This window comes from Somniosus microcephalus, chromosome 12 (genome assembly GCF_052327205.1).
Source record: "Somniosus microcephalus isolate GS21.2 chromosome 12, FLI_Smic_1.0, whole genome shotgun sequence".
Classification (NCBI taxonomy): Eukaryota; Metazoa; Chordata; class Chondrichthyes; order Squaliformes; family Somniosidae; genus Somniosus; species Somniosus microcephalus.
The window spans coordinates 192,176,939-192,198,627 of NC_140998.1; the positions used below are offsets into that span (position 1 = coordinate 192,176,939).

The following is a 21,689-nucleotide window of genomic DNA, read 5'->3' on the forward strand; positions in this document are numbered from 1 at the left end:
TTCACTATCGCTCATCTGGTCTTCGGAACTACTGTCCGTTATCTTTTGTACTTTCTTGTACGGTTCCTTAGTAGCCTTTTTGTTGTTGCTGGTCTTCTTCCCAGACCTGCAAACTCGTGCAATGTGTCCCATCTTCCCGCACTGCCTGCATATTTTGTCTTTGGACCAGCAGTTCTTCTGGTCATGGTTAGTTCTGCCACAGCGATAACATTTTGCAAATCCCCGTGTCATTTCGTGGGTGCCGTATTCCTGTGGTTTTTGTTGAATTTCTGCAGCTCCCCTGGCTGCTGCTTCATACAATACTGCCATGCTGAAAGCCTTATCTAGCGTCAGCTCTTTCTCTGAGAGTAACTTCTTCTGTGTTCCTTCACTCAGGAGTCCACAGACAAATTTGTCCCGTAGGGTATCTGCCAGTCCTGCTCCATACTGGCAGTGCTTTGATAGCTTGCGTAGTTCCGTAAGATACTCAGCATTGCTCTCATCTTTGTGCTGAGTTCTCCTGTGGAATTTAAATCTTTCTGCTATCAACAGCGGTGCAGGGTTTAAGTGTTCCTGTAGGACAGCAACAATTTCGTTAAAACTCTTTGCCTTCGGTTTGGCTGGAGTAATCAGGTCCCGCAATAGGCCGTACGTTCTAGCACCCATTAAGTTTAGCAATATCGATGCCTTTTTCCCCTCCGCTATTTCGTTTGCCTCGAAATATACCTCGACTCTTTCCACATACGTGGTCCAGTCCTCTATTGTATTATCAAAAGCAGTGATACAGCCAATCTTCGGCATCCTGCAAATCTAAAATGGCGCCTCCCGCGTTTTGCCTTCTTCCCTGATTTAACAAAATGGCGCCTCCCGCGCTTTGCCTTCTTCCCCGCTGTTGTTACCGCTGCTTTCCACGGTTTCTTGCGCGTTTAATATTGATTTTTTTTCTTTTATTATTTTCCCGTCGTGGAGCGGACCCTCTGGGACACTTCCCTCCCTCTTCTTAGGTCCGAAGCTTTGAAGCACCGGCCGCGCCCTGTGTGCTCCACCCTCTCTCTCTTTGCTTCCCGACTCGCTGCCCGGCCCCGTTGAAAAGCCACCCGATCGAGCTCTAGCCCGCCGCAGCCCAGGAAGGATCAGTGCACTACCTGCCACCAGCCCGATTAGCTGGGAAACCACAGACCGAGGAACCAAGCCTGGCTCTGGACAGTCTCTCCTGCAAGTTTTCAATCCGACGATTTGGAGGGCGGTTGCCCACGGTCGACGCCCGTTTCTCGAGTTTCTTTGGATTTTATTTATTTATTTTTTTCCTTTCTTCTGGCTTCGACCTTCAATAACGTCGTCTGAGGTGCTGCCGAGTTGCAGGTAAGTTCGTTTCTTACTCGTCGCCAGTGTTACGTCCGTGAATAATTGAGACACGGACAGCAGGAGTGAACAAACTAAGTCTTTACTGGTGGAAGTCAATAGTGAAACTAAAAACACAGAGGCTCACTAGCGCCTTTTATGCAGGGGTGGTCACTGCCGGTACTGCAGTCCGAGACCAGTTATTCTCTTAAAGGTACATACACAACATTGACGACATCTTCCAAAAACACAGCGTCAGTTTCCACATGTACGCTGACGACACCCAGCTCCAGCTCACTACCTCTTCCCTCGACCCCTCCACGGCGTCTAAACTGTCAGACTGCTTGACTGACATGAGCAAAAGTTTCTCCAATTAAATATTGGGAAGGCCGAAGCCATTGCTTTTGGTCCCCGCCACCAACTCTGTTCCCTCGTCACTGACTCCATCCCTCTCCCTAACATCTGTCTGAGGCTGAACCACACTGTTCACAACATTGGTGTCATATTTCACCCTGAAATGAGCTTCCGACCACATATCCGCAGCGTAACAAAGACCACCTACTTCCACCTCCGTAACAACGCCCGTCTCCGCCCTTGCCTCATCTCATCCGCTGCTGAAACCCTCACCCATGCCTTTGTTACTTCTAGACTTGACTATTCCTGGCTGGCCTCCCACATTCCACCCTATGTAAACTGGAGGTCATCCAAAACTCGGCTGCTCGTGTCCTAACTCGTACCAAGTCCCGTTCGCCCATCTCCCCTGTGCTCGCTGACCTACACTGGCTCCCGTTTAAGCAGCACCTCGATTTCAAAATTCTCATCCTTGTTTTCAAACCCCTCATGGCCTCGCCCCTTCCTATCTCTAATCTCCTTCAGCCCACAACTCCGCCCCCCCCACCCCCCGAGATATCTGCGCTCCTCTAATTCTGCCCTCTTGTGCATCCCTGATTATAATCGCTCAGCTATTGGTGGCCGTGCCTTCTGTTACCCAGGCCCTCAGCTCTGGAATTCCCTGCCGAAACCTCTCTGTCTCGCTACCTCTCTTTCCTCCTTGAAGACGCTCATTAAAACCTCCCACTTTGACCAAGCTTTTCGTGGCCTGTCCGAATTTATCCCTATGTGGCTCGGTGTCAAAATTGTTTGTCTTAAAATACTCCTGTGAACCGCCTTGGGACATTTTCTACGTTAAAGGCGCTATTTAAATACAAGTTATTGTTGTTGTACATCTCTGGCTCGAAAGAATCATAGAATGGTTACAGCACAGAAGGAGGCCTTACGGCCCGTCGAGCCCGTGCCAGCTCTCTGCAAGAGCGCTTCAGCAAGTCCCACTCCCCCACCCTCTCCCCAGAGCCCTGCAATTCTTTTTCCTTCAGGCACTTATCCAATTCCCTTTTGATATACCCCACACCCCTCACTGTAACACTGATATACCCCACACCCCTCACTGTAACACTGATATACCCCACACCCCTCACTGTAACACTGATATACCCCACACCCCTCACTGTAACACTGATATACCCCACCCCCTCACTGTAACACTGATATACCCCACACCCCTCACTGTAACACTCCGATATACCCCACACCCCTCACTGTAACACTGATATACCCCACACCCCTCACTGTAACACTGATATACCCCACACCCCTCACTGTAACACTGATATACCCCACACCCCTCACTGTAACACTGATATACCCCACACCCCTCACTGAAATACAGATATACCCCACACCCCTCACTGTAACACTGATATACCCCACACCCCTCACTGTAACACTCCGATATACCCCACACCCCTCACTGTAACACTGATATACCCCACACCCCTCACTGTAACACTGATATATCCCACACCCCTCACTGTAACACTGATATACCCCACCCCTCACTGTAACACTGATATACCCCACACCCCTCACTGTAACACTGATATACCCCACACCCCTCACTGTAACACTGATATACCCCACACCCCTCACTGTAACACTCCTATATACCCCACACCCCTCACTGTAACACTGATATACCCCACACCCCTCACTGTAACACTGATATACCCCACACCCCTCACTGCAACACTCCGATATACCCCACACCCCTCACTGTAACACTGATATACCCCACGCCCCTCACTGTAACACTGATAAACCCCACACCCCTCACTGTAACACACCGATATACCCCACACCCCTCACTGTAACACTGATATACCCCACACCCCTCACTGTAACACTGATATACCCCACACCCCTCACTGGAACCCTCCGATATACCCCACACCCCTCACTGTAATACTCCGATATACCCCACACCCCTCACTGTAGCACTGATATACCCCACACCCCTCACTGTAACACTGATAAACCCCACACCCCTCACTGTAACACACCGATATACCCCACACCCCTCACTGTAACACTGATATACCCCACACCCCTCACTGTAACACTGATATACCCCACACCCCTCACTGTAACATTGATATACCCCACACCCCTCACTGTAACACTGATATACCCCACACCCCTCACTGTAACACTCCGATATACCCCACACCTCTCACTGTAACACTGATATACCCCACACCCCTCACTGTAACACTGATATACCCCACACCCCTCACTGTAACACTCCGATATACCCCACACCCCTCACTGTAACACTGATATACCCCACGCCCCTCACTGTAACACTGATATACCCCACACCCCTCACTGTAACACTAATACACCCCACACCCCTCACTGTAACACTGATATACCCCACACCCCTCACTGTAACACTGATATACCCCACACCCCTCACTGTAACACTGATATACCCCACAACCCTCACTGTAACACTGATATACCCCACACCCCTCACTGTAACACTGATATACTCCACACCCCTCACTGTAACACTGATATACCCCACACCCCTCACTGTAACACTGATATACCCCACACCCCTCACTGTAACACTGATATACCCTACCCCTCACTGTAACACTGATATACCCCACACCCCTCACTGTAACGCTGATATACCCCACACCCCTCACTGTAACACTGATATACCCCACACCCCTCACTGTTACACTGATATACCCTACCCCTCACTGTAACACTGATATACCCCACACCCCTCACTGTAACACTCCTATATACCCCACACCCCTCACTGTAACACTGATATACCCCACACCCCTCACTGTAACACTCCTATATACCCCACACCCCTCACTGTAACACTGATATACCCCACACCCCTCGCTGTAACACTGATATACCCCACACCCCTCGCTGTAACACTGATATACCCCACACCCCTCGCTGTAACACTGATATACCCCACACCCCTCGCTGTAACACTGATATACCCCACACCCCTCACTGTAACGCTGATATACCCCACACCCCTCACTGTAACACTGATATACCCCACACCCCTCACTGTAACACTCCTATATACCCCACACCCCTCACTGTAACACTGATATACCCCACACCCCTCGCTGTAACACTGATATACCCCACACCCCTCGCTGTAACACTGATATACCCCACACCCCTCGCTGTAACACTGATATACCCCACACCCCTCGCTGTAACACTGATATACCCCACACCCCTCGCTGTAACACTGATATACCCCACACCCCTCGCTGTAACACTGATATACCCCACACCCCTCGCTGTAACACTGATATACCCCACACCCCTCGCTGTAACACTGATATACCCCACACCCCTCACTGTAACACTGATATACCCCACACCCCTCACTGTAACACTGATATACCCCACACCCCTCACTGTAACACTGATATGCCCCACACCCCTCGCTGTAACACTGATATACCCCACACCCCTCACTGTAACACTGATATACCCCACACCCCTCACTGTAACACTGATATACCCCACACCCCTCACTGTAACACTGATATACCCCACACCCCTCACTGTAACACACCGATATACCCCACACCCCTCACTGTAACACTGATATACCCCACACCCCTCACTGTAACACTGATATACCCCACACCCCTCACTGTAACACTCCGATAAACCCCACACCCCTCACTGTAACACTGATATACCCCACACCCCTCACTGTAACACTGACATACCCCTCAACCCTCAGTGTGACACTGAAAAACCCCACACCCCTCACAGTAACACTCCGATATACCCCACACCCCTCACTGTAACACTGATATACCCCACACCCCTCACTGGAACACTGATATATTTCACACCGCTCACTGTAACACTGATATACCCCACACCCCTCACTGTAACACTGATATACCCCACACCCCTCACTGTAACACTGATAAACCCCACACCCCTCACTGTAACACACCGATATACCCCACACCCCTCACTGTAACACTGATATACCCCACACCCCTCACTGTAACACTGATATACCCCACACCCCTCACTGTAACATTGATATACCCCACACCCCTCACTGTAACACTGATATACCCCACACCCCTCACTGTAACACTCCGATATACCCCACACCTCTCACTGTAACACTGATATACCCCACACCCCTCACTGTAACACTGATATACCCCACACCCCTCACTGTAACACTCCGATATACCCCACACCCCTCACTGTAACACTGATATACCCCACGCCCCTCACTGTAACACTGATATACCCCACACCCCTCACTGTAACACTAATACACCCCACACCCCTCACTGTAACACTGATATACCCCACACCCCTCACTGTAACACTGATATACCCCACACCCCTCACTGTAACACTGATATACCCCACAACCCTCACTGTAACACTGATATACCCCACACCCCTCACTGTAACACTGATATACTCCACACCCCTCACTGTAACACTGATATACCCCACACCCCTCACTGTAACACTGATATACCCCACACCCCTCACTGTAACACTGATAAACCCTACCCCTCACTGTAACACTGATATACCCCACACCCCTCACTGTAACGCTGATATACCCCACACCCCTCACTGTAACACTGATATACCCCACACCCCTCACTGTTACACTGATATACCCTACCCCTCACTGTAACACTGATATACCCCACACCCCTCACTGTAACACTCCTATATACCCCACACCCCTCACTGTAACACTGATATACCCCACACCCCTCACTGTAACACTCCTATATACCCCACACCCCTCACTGTAACACTGATATACCCCACACCCCTCGCTGTAACACTGATATACCCCACACCCCTCACTGTAACGCTGATATACCCCACACCCCTCACTGTAACACTGATATACCCCACACCCCTCACTGTAACACTCCTATATACCCCACACCCCTCACTGTAACACTGATATACCCCACACCCCTCGCTGTAACACTGATATACCCCACACCCCTCGCTGTAACACTGATATACCCCACACCCCTCGCTGTAACACTGATATACCCCACACCCCTCGCTGTAACACTGATATACCCCACACCCCTCGCTGTAACACTGATATACCCCACACCCCTCGCTGTAACACTGATATACCCCACACCCCTCGCTGTAACACTGATATACCCCACACCCCTCGCTGTAACACTGATATACCCCACACCCCTCACTGTAACACTGATATACCCCACACCCCTCACTGTAACACTGATATACCCCACACCCCTCACTGTAACACTGATATGCCCCACACCCCTCGCTGTAACACTGATATACCCCACACCCCTCACTGTAACACTGATATACCCCACACCCCTCACTGTAACACTGATATACCCCACACCCCTCACTGTAACACTGATATACCCCACACCCCTCACTGTAACACACCGATATACCCCACACCCCTCACTGTAACACTGATATACCCCACACCCCTCACTGTAACACTGATATACCCCACACCCCTCACTGGAACCCTCCGATATACCCCACACCCCTCACTGTAACACTCCGATAAACCCCACACCCCTCACTGTAACACTGATATACCCCACACCCCTCACTGTAACACTGACATACCCCTCAACCCTCAGTGTGACACTGAAAAACCCCACACCCCTCACAGTAACACTCCGATATACCCCACACCCCTCACTGTAACACTGATATACCCCACACCCCTCACTGGAACACTGATATATTTCACACCGCTCACTGTAACACTGATATACCCCACACCCCTCACTGTAACACTGATATATTTCACATCCTTCACTGTAACACTGATATACCGCACACCCCTCACTGTAACACTGATATACCCCACACCCCTCACTGTAACACTCTGATATACTCCACACCCCTCACTGTAACACTGATATACCCCACACCCCTCACTGTAACACTCCGATATACCCCACACCCCTCACTGTAACACTGATATAACCCACACCCCTCACTGTAACGCTCCGCTATACTCCACACCCCTCACAGTAACACTGGTATACCCCACACCCCTCACTGTAACACTCTGATATACCCCACACCCCTCACTGTAACACTCCGATAAGCCCCACACCCCTCACAGTAACACACCGATATACCCCACACCCCTCACTGTAACACTGATATACCCCACAACCCTCACTGTAACACTGGGACACTGGCACCAGTACTGGGACAGGAGGGAGCTGTTCCGTTGGGACGGGCTTGACTTGGCCAGTGCTGGGACTAGAGTCCTGGCGGATCATATAACTAGGGCTGTAGAGAGGGCTTTAAACTAACTAGTGGGGGGGAGCTTCCTAGAGAACAAATAATAAAAATGACAACAGAGAAGGTCAAAGACTTAGGTAGCAGTGGGGAAATTAAAAACCAGAGCGTGTCAGGAAGGGGCAGAAGGTGTGGAGTAAAAGGTAAAGTAATAAAAAGGGCAAAAGCAGGAACTAAGTGTCACAAAACATATTTGAAAGTTCTCTATCTGAATGCACGTAGCATTCGTAACAAAATAGACGAGTTAAAGGCACAAATAGCTACATATGGGTATGATCTTGTGGCCATTACAGAAACATGGCTACAGGGTGACAATGCCTGGGAATTAAACATACCAGGTTATTTAACAATCAGGAAGGACAGGCAGGAAGGAAGGGGAGGTGGGGTGGCTATGTTAATAAAGGAAGGAATCACTGTAATAAAGAGAAATGATATTGGGTCAAAAGATCAGGATAATGAAACAGTTTGGGTGGAGATAAGGAATAATAAGGGGAACAAAACACTAGTGGGCGTAGTATATAGGCCTCCGAACAGTTGCAACTCGGTTGGACGGAGTATCAATCAGGAAATAGTTGAGGCTTGTAATAAGGGAACATCTATAATTATGGGGGATTTTTACTATCATATAAATTGGACGAATCAAATTGGGCAGGGCTGCCTTGAGGATGAGTTCATTGAGTGTATTAGGGATGGGTTTCTTGAGCAGTATGTAACTGAACCAACCAGGGGGCAAGCAACCTTAGATCTGGTCCTGTGTAACGAGACAGGATTAATTAAAAATGTCCTAGTAAAGGATCCCCTTGGAATGAGTGACCATAACATGGTTGAATTCCATATTCAGTTAGAGGGTGAGGAGGTTGTATCTCAAACAAGCGTGCTAAGCTTGAATAAAGGAGACTATGAAGGTATGAGAGCGGAATTGAGTAAAGTGGATTGGGAAAATAGGTTAAAGGATAAGACGATACATGATCAGTGGTGTACATTTAAGGAGTTATTTTACAACTTCCAAAAAAAGTATATTCCACTGAGAAAAAAAGGGTGTTAAAGAAAAGACAGCCATCCGTGGCTAAGTAAAGAAATTAAGGATAGTATTCGACTAAAAACAAGGGCATATAAGGTAGCCAAATCTAGTGGGAGGATAGAGGATTGGGGAAACTTTAAAAGACAGCAAAAAATAACAAAAAGATTGATTAAGAAAGGTAAGATAGATTATGAAAGTAAATTGGCAAAAAATATAAAGACAGATAGTAAGAGTTTTTATAGTTATATAAAAAGAAAAAGGGTGGCTAAAGTAAATGTTGGTCCCTTAGAGGATGAGACCGGGAAATTAATGGTGGGAAATATGGAGATGGCAAAAACACTGAATGAATATTTTGTATCAGTCTTTGCAGTAGAGGACACCAAGAATATCCCAACACTGGACAAACAGGGGGCTATAGGGGGGGAGGAGATAAACACGATCAAAATCACTAAGGAAGTGGTACTCGGTAAAATAATGGGACTCAAGGCGGATAAATCACCTGGACCTGATGGCTTACATCCTAGGGTCTTGAGGGAAGTGGCGGTAGGGATTGTGGATGCATTGGTAATAATCTTCCAAAACTCCCTGGACTCAGCAAAGGTCCCGGCAGACTGGAAAACTGCTAATGTAACACCCTTATTTAAAAAGGGCAGCAGACAGAAGGCTGGAAACTATAGACCGGTTAGCCTAACATCTGTGGTAGGTAAAATTTTGGAGTCCATTATTAAGGAGACAGTAACAGGACATTTGGATAATCATAATTTAATAAGACAAAGTCAGCATGGTTTTATGAAGGGGAAGTCATGTTTGACAAATTTGCTGGAGTTCTTTGAGGAAGTAACATATAGGGTGGATAAAGGTGAACCAGTGGACGTAGTGTATTTAGACTTCCAAAAGGCATTTGACAAGGTGCCACACAAAAGATTATTGCTTAAGATAAAAAATCACGGGATTGGGGGTAATATTCTGGCATGGATAGAGGATTGGCTATCTAACAGAAGGCAGAGAGTTGGGATAAATGGTTCATTCTCAGACTGGCAATCAGTAACCAGTGGTGTTCCGCAGGGGTCAGTGCTGGGTCCCCAACTCTTTACAATCTATATTAATGATTTGGAGGAGGGGACCGAGTGTAACACATCAAAGTTTGCAGATGATACTAAGATGGGAGGGAAAGTAGTGAGTGAGGAGGACATAAAAAACCTGCAAGGGGACATAGACAGGCTAAGTAAGTGGGCAGAGATTTGGCAGATGGAATACAATACTGGAAAGTGTGAGGTTATGCACTTTGGCAGGAAAAATCGTAGAGCAAGTTATTATCTTAATGGCAAGAAACTTGAAAGTACTGAAGTACAAAGGGATCTGGGGGTCCTGGTGCACGAAACTCAAAAGGTTAGTATGCAGGTGCAGCAAGTGATTAAGAAGGCCAATGGAATGTTGGCTTTCATTACTAGGGGGATAGAATATAAAAATAGGGAGGTATTGCTTCAGTTGTACAAGGTATTGGTGAGACCGCACCTGGAATACTGCATACAGTTTTGGTGTCCATACTTAAGAAAGGACATACTTGCTCTCGAGTCAGTACAAAGAAGGTTCACTCGATTAATCCCGGGGATGAGAGGATGGACATATGAGGAGAGGTGGAGTAGATTGGGACTCTACTCATTGGAGTTCAGAAGAATGAGAGGCGATCTTATTGAAACATATAAGATTATGAAGGGGTTGGATCAGGTGGATGCAGGGAGGATGTTCCAGATGATGGGTGAAACTAGAACTAGGGGGCATAGTCTTAGAATAAGGGGCTGCTCTTTCCAAACTGAGATGAGGAGGAACTACTTCACTCAGAGGGTGGTAGGTCCATGGAATATGCTGCCCCAAAAAGCTGTCGAAGCTACATCATTACATAAATTTAAAACAGAAATAGACAGTTTCCTAGAAGAAAAGGGAATTAAGGGTTACGGTGAGCGGGCAGGAATTTGGACATGAGTCTAGGTTCGGATAGGTCATGGCCCTGTGGGTAGCGGAGCGGGCCCAGGGGCCATGTAGCCTGATCCTGCTCCTGTTTCGTGTGTCTAATTCTGTTAGATTCAGGAGATAGTCCTGTCATAGTGGATTGGCGGTTAGGATCAGATCAGCCATGATCTTATTGAATGGCGGAGCAGGCTCGAGGGGCCAATTGGCCTACTCCTGCTCCTATTTCTTCTGTTCTTATGTTCTTATGATATACCCCACACCCATCACTGTAACACTGATATACCCCACACCACTCACGGTAACACACTCATATACCCCACACCCCTCACCATAACACTGATATACCCGACACCTGTCACTGTAACACACGGAAATACCTCACAGCCCTCACTGTAACACACTGATATACCCCACAGCCCTCACAGTAACACTATGATCCAGTGGGCAAGTGAGCTGCTGGTTTAGTGGGCCAGTGAGCTGCTGGTTTAGTGGGCCAGTGAGCTGCTGGTTTAATGGGGCGGTGAGCTGTTATCATTCGTTGTGCTTGCCCATTAATCTCTATTAGTTTGTTCTTTACACTCCCACACAGGAGTGTTAATTACCTGCTTGTGTAACCTTCAAACTCTCACAGCTTCCAATGTCCTTTACAAAAGGGACTGATTCTCTGGCCACTCTCCCCAGCAGTCCTCCAGACACCCTGCTGCCATTAAATTCAATCTTCACACTCACCCATGCTCAGCAGCAGATATGTGTCTATCTGGAGTGTGTTTTAACCTAACAATCCCTAGTTATTCTATCTTAATATTGATATAATTCTATATGTCAACCAGTGTATTCTATTTAATAATCTATACACACCAATACTTACAAGAACTTTTATAAGGTTTGCTTTCAGAGTGAATTCCCTGGTATTTCAACAGACTGAATGACCTTGTGAATCCCTTCACACGCGGAGCAGGTGAACGGATTCGCTCCAGTGTGAACATGCTGGTGTTCAATGAGGTGGGATGACTGAATCTCTTCCCACAGTGAAAGCAACTGAACGGTCTCTCGTCAGTGTGAACTCACTGGTGTTTCAGCAGGATGGATGACCGACTGAATCCCGTCCCACAGACGGAGCGGGTGAACAGTCTCTCCCCAGTGTGTCTGCGCCGATGAATTTGCATCTCAGATAGATAATTGAATCCCTTCTATCAGTCCCCACATTCCCACGGTTTCTCCATGGTCCATCCGTCTCTCCTGGTTGGACGATCGGTTGAAGCCTCGTCCACACACAGAACACGTGTATGGTTTCTTCCTGCTGTGAATGGTGTGAAGGTTTTTCAGGCTGTGTAACTGGTTAAAGCTCTTTAAACAGTCTGTGCAGTGGAACATTCTCGCTCAAGTGTGAGTGGGTCTCGGTGCTTTCCCAGTCACAATAATGTTTAAAATCCTTTCCCGCACACAAGAACAGGGAAAGATTTCTCCTTCCGCATTCAAAGGCCGATGATATTCAGGTCCTGATGAATCGAGTGACTGTCATATCTTGGCATGATGCTTGGTTTGAGTTTCTTGTCTGCAAATCCTCCCCTTCTAATACCCTGAAAAAGGAGATTACAAAAGTCATCACTGTAAGTACAGGACAGAAATTCAGAACAGACAATTCTAGTTCCTATGGAACAATCTTTCCTCTCGTGTTTCCACCAAAAGCTGTACATTCCTGTCCCACACACACACTCCCTCTCCTGAAATCCTTACACATTGCACCATATCGTTGCCCCTCTCCCACTCTCTAACTCCCTCTGCACTCCACTTTTACAGCCCCTGTGTGCGAGGAGTGTGATGGAATACTCTTCACTTGCCTTGATGAGTACAGCTCCAACAACACTCAAGAAGCTCGACACCATCCAGGACAAAGTAGCCTGCTTCATTCACAACCCATCCACCACCTTAAACATTCACTCCCTCCACCACCGGCGTACCGTGACTGCAGTGTGTACCATCTACAAGATGCACTGCAGCAACTCGCCAAGGCTTCTTCGGCAGCACCTCCCAAACCGGCGACCTCTCCCACCTAGCAGGACAAGGGTAGCAGGAGCATGGGAACACCCCCACCTCCAAAGGCAAATGGAGTTAGGTCACAGATCAGCCATTATCTCATTAAATGCCAGAACAGGCTTGAGGGGCTAACTGGCCTACTCCTGTTCCATTCCTATGGTGTTGTTTTTTAACAACAGGGATAGTATGCCATGTAGTATATCAGAGACACCAACTTAGTGAATAAGTAAGTCAAAGAGTGATTTCATTACATGGTATTCTGGGATTTTTACCAGTATTTTGGGGATTGAATTTGCAGTTTTCCATGAAAAACTATAAAACAGTGTTCTTTATTATATGTACCTTTACCTATGCTCTCAATTTTTACTTTTTTTTAAAGTCCAGGATACACAGCAAGATAGTAGTCGGCACTTAATTGATTAGCAGCACTGGTAAGGGGGAGGTCCTGGGTTTTAGTAATATAGGGACAAGCAACCTGGATTTTGTAATGTGGAGTGGATGAGCCTGGGATTTGATGGCACTAGGTTGGGGTCAGTGTTGCCAGATTTGGCAAGACAATTAGGTTAGGTTTTTTCTTGCTGTGTGGGGAAAAATGGCTTTGGGCAGGAGCCTAATTTTTGGGCTAGTTTGTTAACCGAAAGTGGCATTTCTTTGCAGGTCTCACTTAAATGTGCTGCTGCTAAACTCATAATTGGAACGTTGAATCCCATCTGCACGTCGCACAAGTGCACCCCGTTGCTATGGGGACTGGTTGGCCCATACACAAGCGCATAAACTGGGCAACGGTGCAAGGCGGTGTGGGGAGAAGTCTCAGATCACGATAGTTTAAGCAATTGATGACTGTGCTGATTTTGGCTTGAGTGGCGTGCTTAAGCTTAGCATTTGGCTGCGCGGGGACAAGTCCCGCCTTCCTTCACCAAGATGGCGGCCGGTTGCCGGGGTAACCCGGGCCTGTCGCCGGGGAGAAATCCTTCAGCAAGATGGCGGACAGTCGCCCCGCTCACCCGGGGGGCCGGGCCGGGCCTGGCGCTGCGACGCAAACACGAGGCTCCGTGGGGTCTTATTCCCGCCCTTTGTCTTTGGGCCTTGGTTCAAAGGGCGCGCGTGAGGCGGGCTGTCTCATCACGCCGGCGCTCGCGCCCTGCTCAACACTCAGCCGCAGCGCTCTGATTGGCCGTAGCGCCGCCCACGTGTCGCCCTTCTGCCGGCCCCGCCCCCGGGGGAGGCGGGGCTATAAATAGAGGCGGCGGCGCCGGGCAACGGGGAGAAAGCGGGAGGCTGCAGGAGGTGTGTGGCAGGGCGGGGAAAGCACATTCTCACTCATTGCACACTTTAGGGCAAATGCTGAGGGATTGCAGCTAAAAAAAAATCGGATCACAAATTATTTCTGTAGGAGGAAAGGAACAAAAATATCCTGAGGGGAAACCAGGAGCTGGCAGTGTTACTTTTAGTCAGAAAGAGACTCAGGGCGTGTTAGTCTGAGGGAAAGTCAGAAGAAAAGACCGCTTCAGATATTAGTGCCACATAAACTAAACACTGCTGCTGACAGGAAAGTCTTTCACTCAGATTCGACTTCATTTTAGCCCCGTGAGGTGACAGAAAAAAGGAAGAAATAATCGTCCCGGGGGCAAAACCATTGAAAAGACTGAGGGATCGAGAAGGGCACAAAAATTGGAGGGAAAAGTTGAGTAAATAAGGTGGCCAACCTCAGGAAGGGATGGGCAAAACTCAGAGTGACAGGGAAGATACTGAAGAGGGCAAGGCCATGTCTGAGAAGAGCAAATCGGAGGTGAGATGAGGGCAGATTTCAAATGGAAACCAGAAAGAAAATGCTGGAGAAATGTATTGTTTGCAACTTGAGATGGGGAAGATTCAGCTGCTCAGTCCCAAAAGATACCAATCACATTAATACTGTCAGTAGGGAGTGGCTGAGTTCCCCAGTGTTTAGATTGGATCACTAACATTAGTATTGAGCAGTGAGACCATTTGGCCCATCGAACTTATCCTTCCAGTAGAAACTTAAGATTCCCTTATCACAATATCTAACTGCTTAAATTAATTCATTTTTGTTTTTTGCCTTTACTACTCTCCCCAGGCGACCATTTCAGGTACTGATAATTCCTGCTGTGACCTTCGTTCTGAACTTCTCTTTTACCAGGTTTATCCTAGTCTTCTAGTTACAATTTAACTGAAAGTACTGCTGTGGATTTGTCTTTCCTGTTCCATTTAGTACCTTAGGTCTGATCAGAGACTGAGCAAATCTTCCGAAACACGAGGAGTGATCTGATCGAGGTGTTTCAAAAGAAGGTCCACCACCAGCTCCTCAAGGCTACTGGGGATGGACATTAAAGATGGTTTTGTCAGCATTGACCACATCCTGTGTAATAATTATAAAGGGAATTGACAAGATAGATGATTTCCAAAAGTAATTTTACTGATCGTGAAATCTGTAAGAAAGGGACATAAATTTAAAACTAAAACTAAGCTATTGAAAAGTTAATCCAGGAAAATATTCTTAAAGCAAAATGTTATGGGAATGTGAAATGCACTACCACAGGAGGCCATTGATGCAGATTTAATTCACGTATTTAAAAGGTGATAGATTCTTGGGTTGTCAGGATATTAAGTGAATGGTGATAGTGGCAAAACATGAATGAGGTTAAAGGGTTGGATCGAACATACTTAACAACATGCTCAGTGGACTATTCCTGTTCCTGTATTCCTTGAAGTTACGAGAGTGATCTCGACCATGACGTTCAGGTGAGTGTGAATAATGTCGCACTGAGCTGAGAGGAATCTGAGGCATTCACTATGGGTGTCCTTAAATTGCTCAAAAACAAGTACCAAAATCCTGCTGTAGGTTATTTGGTTACAATTGGCTGTGGAATGTGCGTGTGCGCTTAAAGAAAGAGAGGAAGAATAATTTTTAAAAGTGGTGGTGAGTGGAAGCATTTTTAGCCATTTTGTTTTGCCTCTGGCGCATGTTAACACCACAATTGGTTGTAGAAGGCCTTGTGAGACAACCCTTCAAGACATTTCAACATCATGATGCCATAATAATGATTACTCTGCTCCTAATAAAGATTGCCTGTGCCCTTGGAAAAAATGTCATTGTCTTCACTGGACAAAAAGGATGCCAGTGGATTTGTTAATTATGTCTTCAAGAACCAGGCTCAAAGAATGATAGAATTGTACAAAGACTTTGACCCCAGCAGATCGTCCATCAAGACAGTGCCCTTAAATAGACAATCACTCTTTTGGTCTCATCCTGAGGAGGTCATATCTGCAAATCTTGACTGTAAATGACTCTCCCCAGTGCCATAGATATTCAAGGCTGTGCCTTTGCTTGCCCCCAGAGAGCTCCACTTTGGTCAGTTTGACAATGTTGGGCCATTGGATCCCAGCAGAAGCTTGTGACTTGGGAACACATCCCATTCAACTCTCAGGTCCTACTGAGTGGTTTCTTCTACTGAATGGTGACCTCTGCACTGTTGGTGAAGTGCAAGATCCTCACAAGCTTACTTCCTTTCTGTGTCTTGTATTGCCATTTCATGGGCACCTTTTGTTAGTCTGCTCTTTACAACTCCTGAGGGGCATCTGTGCTTTCATGATCCAGAGTCTGGGGAGGGGATTGAGTGCTCTCATAGTACATTCTGAATGACGGGAGCTGATTTTGGTGGGTGTGGGAGTTATTCTATCGACACCTTTATTTATGAGCGTGCAGCAAGCACTGTTAACCTGGTTCCTACTCTGATCTCATTTCAAACATCTCTGAGGCAGCATTCGCTATGACAATACTGGTGGCCAAGATACAGTCTTCTGTCAACTGTGATAATTGAGGAGGTTTGCTCCATCAAGAAGCAAATGGTCTCTACTCAGTTGCACACCCTCCCTGCCAAAAAAAAATCCCAGAACGTTTCAGCCCAATCTTAGATCTTAAACTTATGAAAAAGTTTATTACAGAGCAAGTTTACAATGCAGGCTGGGCACAGTTGACCTAAACGATACTTATTTTGAATAACATTTAGCTTTGCCACTTACAAATCCCTCGGGTTTAGTTTCGAGAGTCCTAGATACCAGCACACAATGGTGTTTTTTGACCTTTATTTAGCTATGCTTATGTGAAATGCCTGTCTATCTTGTAGTCCTTATAAAGCTGTAACTAGCACCATGTCAACAGGTGAACAAGTTCCTGGAATTTCAGATTCTCTATTAATTGAGACATCGTCGAACTAATACAGAGCCCTAATGATTGCAGCTGCCTTGTATCAGACAGCCCCAGGAAAGTTCTAGTCTCCATAACTACGCAATTACTTAGATACTGATGTAGCTTTTGTGTGAAGAGACTCAGATTACACCAGGGCTTCCTTTGTGTTCTTGGACTGAAGATGTTCTGTTTGTCATTCTAAGTACTTTATTATTTGTGACATCATATGTGACTGTGACAAAAGTATACTATCTCACCTCGTCCTTCTCGACCTGTCTCCAGCCTTTGACACGGTTGACCATGGCATCCTCCTCCAGCGCCTCTCCACCGTCATCCAGCTGGGTGGGTCTGCACTCGCCTAGTTCCATTCTTATCTATCTAATCATAGCCAGAGAAGCACCTGCAGTGGCTTTGCTTCCCGCTGCCACACTTACCTCTGGTGGCCCCCCAAAGATCTATCCTTGGCCCCCTCCTATTTCTCATCGACAAGCTGCCCCTCGGCAACATCATCCGAAAACATAGTGTCAGTTTCCAAATGTACACTGACGACACCCAGCTCTACCTCACCACCACCTCTCTCGACCCCACCACAGCCTTTGAATTGTCAGACTGCTCGTCCAATATCCAGTACTGGATGAGCAGAATTTTCCTCCCACTAAATAATGGAAAGACCAAAGCCGTTGCCTTCAGTCCATGAAACAAACTCCATTCCCTAGCTACTGACTCCATCCCTCTCCCTGGCAATTGTCTGAGGCTGAATCAGACTGTTCGCAATCTTGGTTTCATTTTTGACCCCAAGATGACCATCTGACCACATATCTGCACCATCACTAAGGCCGCCTATTTCCACCTCTGGAACATCGCCCGACTCTACCCCTGCCTCAGCTCATCTGCTGCTGAAACCCTCATCCATGCCTTTGTTATCTCGAATTGATTATTCAACGTACGCCTGGCCAGCCTTGCACTTTCCACTCTCATCAAAGTTGAGGTCATCCAAAACTCTGCTGCCTGTGTCCTAACTTGGACCAAGTCCCGGTGACCCATCACCCCTGTGTTCGCTGATCTACATTAGCTCCCTGTTAAGCAATGCTATGACTTAATAAATTCTCATGCTTATTTTCAAATCCCTACATGGCCTCACCCCTCCCTATCTCTGTATTCTCCTCCAGCCCCACAAACTTCCGAGACATCTACACTCCTCTAATTCTGGCCATCCCCAATTTTAATTGCTCCACCGTTGGTGGCTGTGCATTCAGCTACCAAAGTTTTAAGCTCTTGATTTCCCTCCCTAAACCCCTCCGCTTCTCTACCTCTCTTTCCACCTTTAAGAAGCTCCTTAAAACCTACCTCTTTGACCAAGCTCTGCCCTCATATCTGCTTATGTGGCTTGGTGTCAAATTTTGATTAACAATGCTCCTGTGAAGCACCTTGGGATGTTTTACTGCATTAAATGAGCTGTATAAATACAATTTTGTTGTTGTGATACCTCTTCAGCAGAACTTGTGTTGTCCATGGTCTCTTCATCCATCTCCATTGGGCCAGCTGGTAGAGGTGGGCTGGTGGCCTCTGCTCTGGAATTGAAGATGATTGGAGCATCAAAACCTCTAAAGGTTTCTGCTGTAGTCACTTCCTTCTCAAATATAGCTGGTGACAGATGCTTCCCTTTCGAAGATGACTACTGAAGATTCATCCTGGCATATGAGCTGGTTACTACTCTGTTCCCTCAGAGCCTTGCATGAATGAAGTGTATAATATCGTTCTCTACCAGGCAGGCTTTTTGGGTAAAATGAACTGATAATTGGGCTTGTCCAGCTTTATTTTTAGTGTACCATAGTACAAAGATCATATGGACAACAACCACACCATCATGACATTGACGTGTTTTGTAGGGAGGCTGCCCTTTATCTGATATTCTACCAGCGATTAGTGCCAGCACACTCTAGTGATGTGCAGGATATTCTTGTAAAGAATGGCAGATCTGACTGGGCAGCTAATCCCACATTTGTAAACTTTAGTTTGTGGAGATTACAGATTTTGATGCCTAGATGTATCAGGAATCACATTCATTTTATGTTTTCAGATTATAGACAAGTTTAAAGAAATTGCCGTTCATTTTTCCAAAGATGAATGGGCAGAGCTGAGTGAATGGGAAAAGATCCGTTATAAGAATGTGAAGCGGAACTATGAAGCCATGCTTGCAATAGGTTTGTACTGAATCCATTTTTTTTCTTCCTTTCTACATTTCTCCCTTCCTCTCCTGAACACTTTCATATGTACTGGCATACGTTCCTTCCAATATTGCTGAAACAAAAAATCCTGTCTGAGAGTTGGTGGACAGCAAAGCTGATCCTGAACCTGCCTTCATCTGACTAGCACACATGTATTTTTCATCAGAAAAACTGGATAGTGACCAAGAGTGAAACTCCTGACTGATATTTTCACCCCTTCCTAACCTGAAGTGAGGCCACTTTTAACATTTCTGTTGTCACTGTGGCTGAGATGAGCTAACTGCACAGGTCAGGCATCAAACCTGGGCCTTTCTGACCCTGTTCCATTATTAAATGGTACATTTTACCAAATAAGCTATTTGGAGAGCCTGATAGTATTCAGCTTCTGGGATTCCTTCCAGTCCCACTAACCCTCCCAGGCAAGCAATGAATGTCGCTAAAATGGCGATTGAGTGCCATTCTATGCACCAGTCATTGCTGTTTTGAACCAGGCGATAGAATACGTACACTTTTCCCTTTCATTTTCCCTTCCCTGAGAGAACAGTTTCCAAACCAACCCTGCAACAGAATCTCCATTAACTGATAGATATTGGAGATTTCACACTGCAATCAAAAGCAATGATTTATCTCAATGAGATGATGGTGTTCATGGATAGCACAAAGCCATATTCAGTGGCCCCCGGTTACCCCTTATTACCATGAGTTTAAACTTTAGAACTAGTTGCTAGACACAGCCTGGCAACATATTTGTGTGGAAATTGCCCTGAATGGAGAATGTGCCCACAACTCAATGCTCCTATTCATAAAGAGAGGGATTGCCTTGGTTAGGGTTACGGTTGCATAGTGGTTCTGTTACTGGACTAGTAATCCAGAGGCCTGGACTAATGACCCAGCGACATGAATTCAAATCACACGATGGCAGCTGGAGAATTTAAATTCAGTTAATTAAATAAATCTGGAATAAAAAGCTGGTGTCAGTAATGGTGACCATGAAACTACCGGATTGTCACAAAAACCTATCTGGTTCACTAATGTCCTTTAGGGAAGGAAATCTGCCATCCTTACCCGGTCTGGCCTATATGTGACTGCAGACCCACAACAATGTGGTTGACTCTTAACTGCCCTCTGAAATGACAGCTCACCACCACCTTCTGAAGGGCCATTCGGGATGGGCTCAACATGCGGGCCTTGCCAGCGACGCCCACATCCCGTGAATCAATTAAAAAAAGGTTGCTATATGTAGTGGCATCATAAGGACATTGATGTTCAATGCATTATCGCTGGAGTTAGCAAAAGCAGAGTTATTGTGTGAAACCAGTAGCAGTGGAGAGAAGTGTACTGTTCTGTTTTACTTTATGTAGAAATGAGTGAAACTGGAAGGAAAATAAGGATTGCATTTTTGTTCCCTTTAAAAAAAATGTGACTGGTCTCCATCCAGCGTGGCTTTTCCCCCATTCTTTGTGCTAAACCATTAAATTATTATCATTAAATACTAAACCAAGAATAAAATCAATAAATATTGGAATAAAGGACATGAACTCTGCATCTCAGATGCCATCACTGCCCTGCCTTTCCCTTGGTCCTGTGAGTGACCATCAGCTGTCACAAATGTAAAGCTCCTTCCTTCGGACTCTCCAATGGGTGCAATAGGGATCAGTGACATACTACTAAAGAAGAACTGTGAAAAGAAGGCTCTTAGAGGTCCAGGGTCTGAGTGCTGTGCTCCCAGCACCCCAGCATAACATAAAAGCTCCTTTTCATCTGATCAGTCCGAGTTGGATTTAAATCCAGATGCCATCACAGATATACCGCTTTGGATACTGTTGGGGGGGATGGCTTATCAGAGGAAGGCAGCAGCAGCCAACTTCCTGGCAACAGGGGTGGTTCTGCTGCACAGGACGGGAGGAAAAAGAAGGGTAGAGCTATAGTGATAGGTGATTCTATTGTAAGGGGAATAGATAGGCGTTTCTGCGGCCGCAAACGAGACTCCAGGATGGTGTGTTGCCTCCCTGTTGCAAGGGTCAAGGATGTCTCAGAGCTGCTGCAGAACATTTTGGAAGGGGAGGGTGAACAGCCAGTTGTCGTGGTGCATATAGGTACCAACGATATAGGTAAAAAATGGGATGCGGTCCTAAAAGCTGAATATAGGGAGTTAGGAGGTAAATTAAAAAATAGGACCTCAAAC

General features: G+C 46.6%; 1 pseudogene across 1 annotated transcript in view; it reads left to right on the forward strand.

Moving 5' to 3' along the window:
• The first annotated feature begins 15,818 nt into the window (after nucleotides 1-15,818).
• LOC147109811 (histone-lysine N-methyltransferase PRDM9-like) overlaps nucleotides 15,819-21,689 on the forward strand; it is a 38,451-nt pseudogene continuing 32,580 nt past the window's right edge. Inside the window, exons 1-3 of the transcript XR_015080155.1 lie at nucleotides 15,819-15,829; nucleotides 17,215-17,249; nucleotides 19,322-19,480. The product of XR_015080155.1 is annotated as a histone-lysine N-methyltransferase PRDM9-like (transcript). The remainder of the gene's footprint in view (nucleotides 15,830-17,214; nucleotides 17,250-19,321; nucleotides 19,481-21,689) is intronic.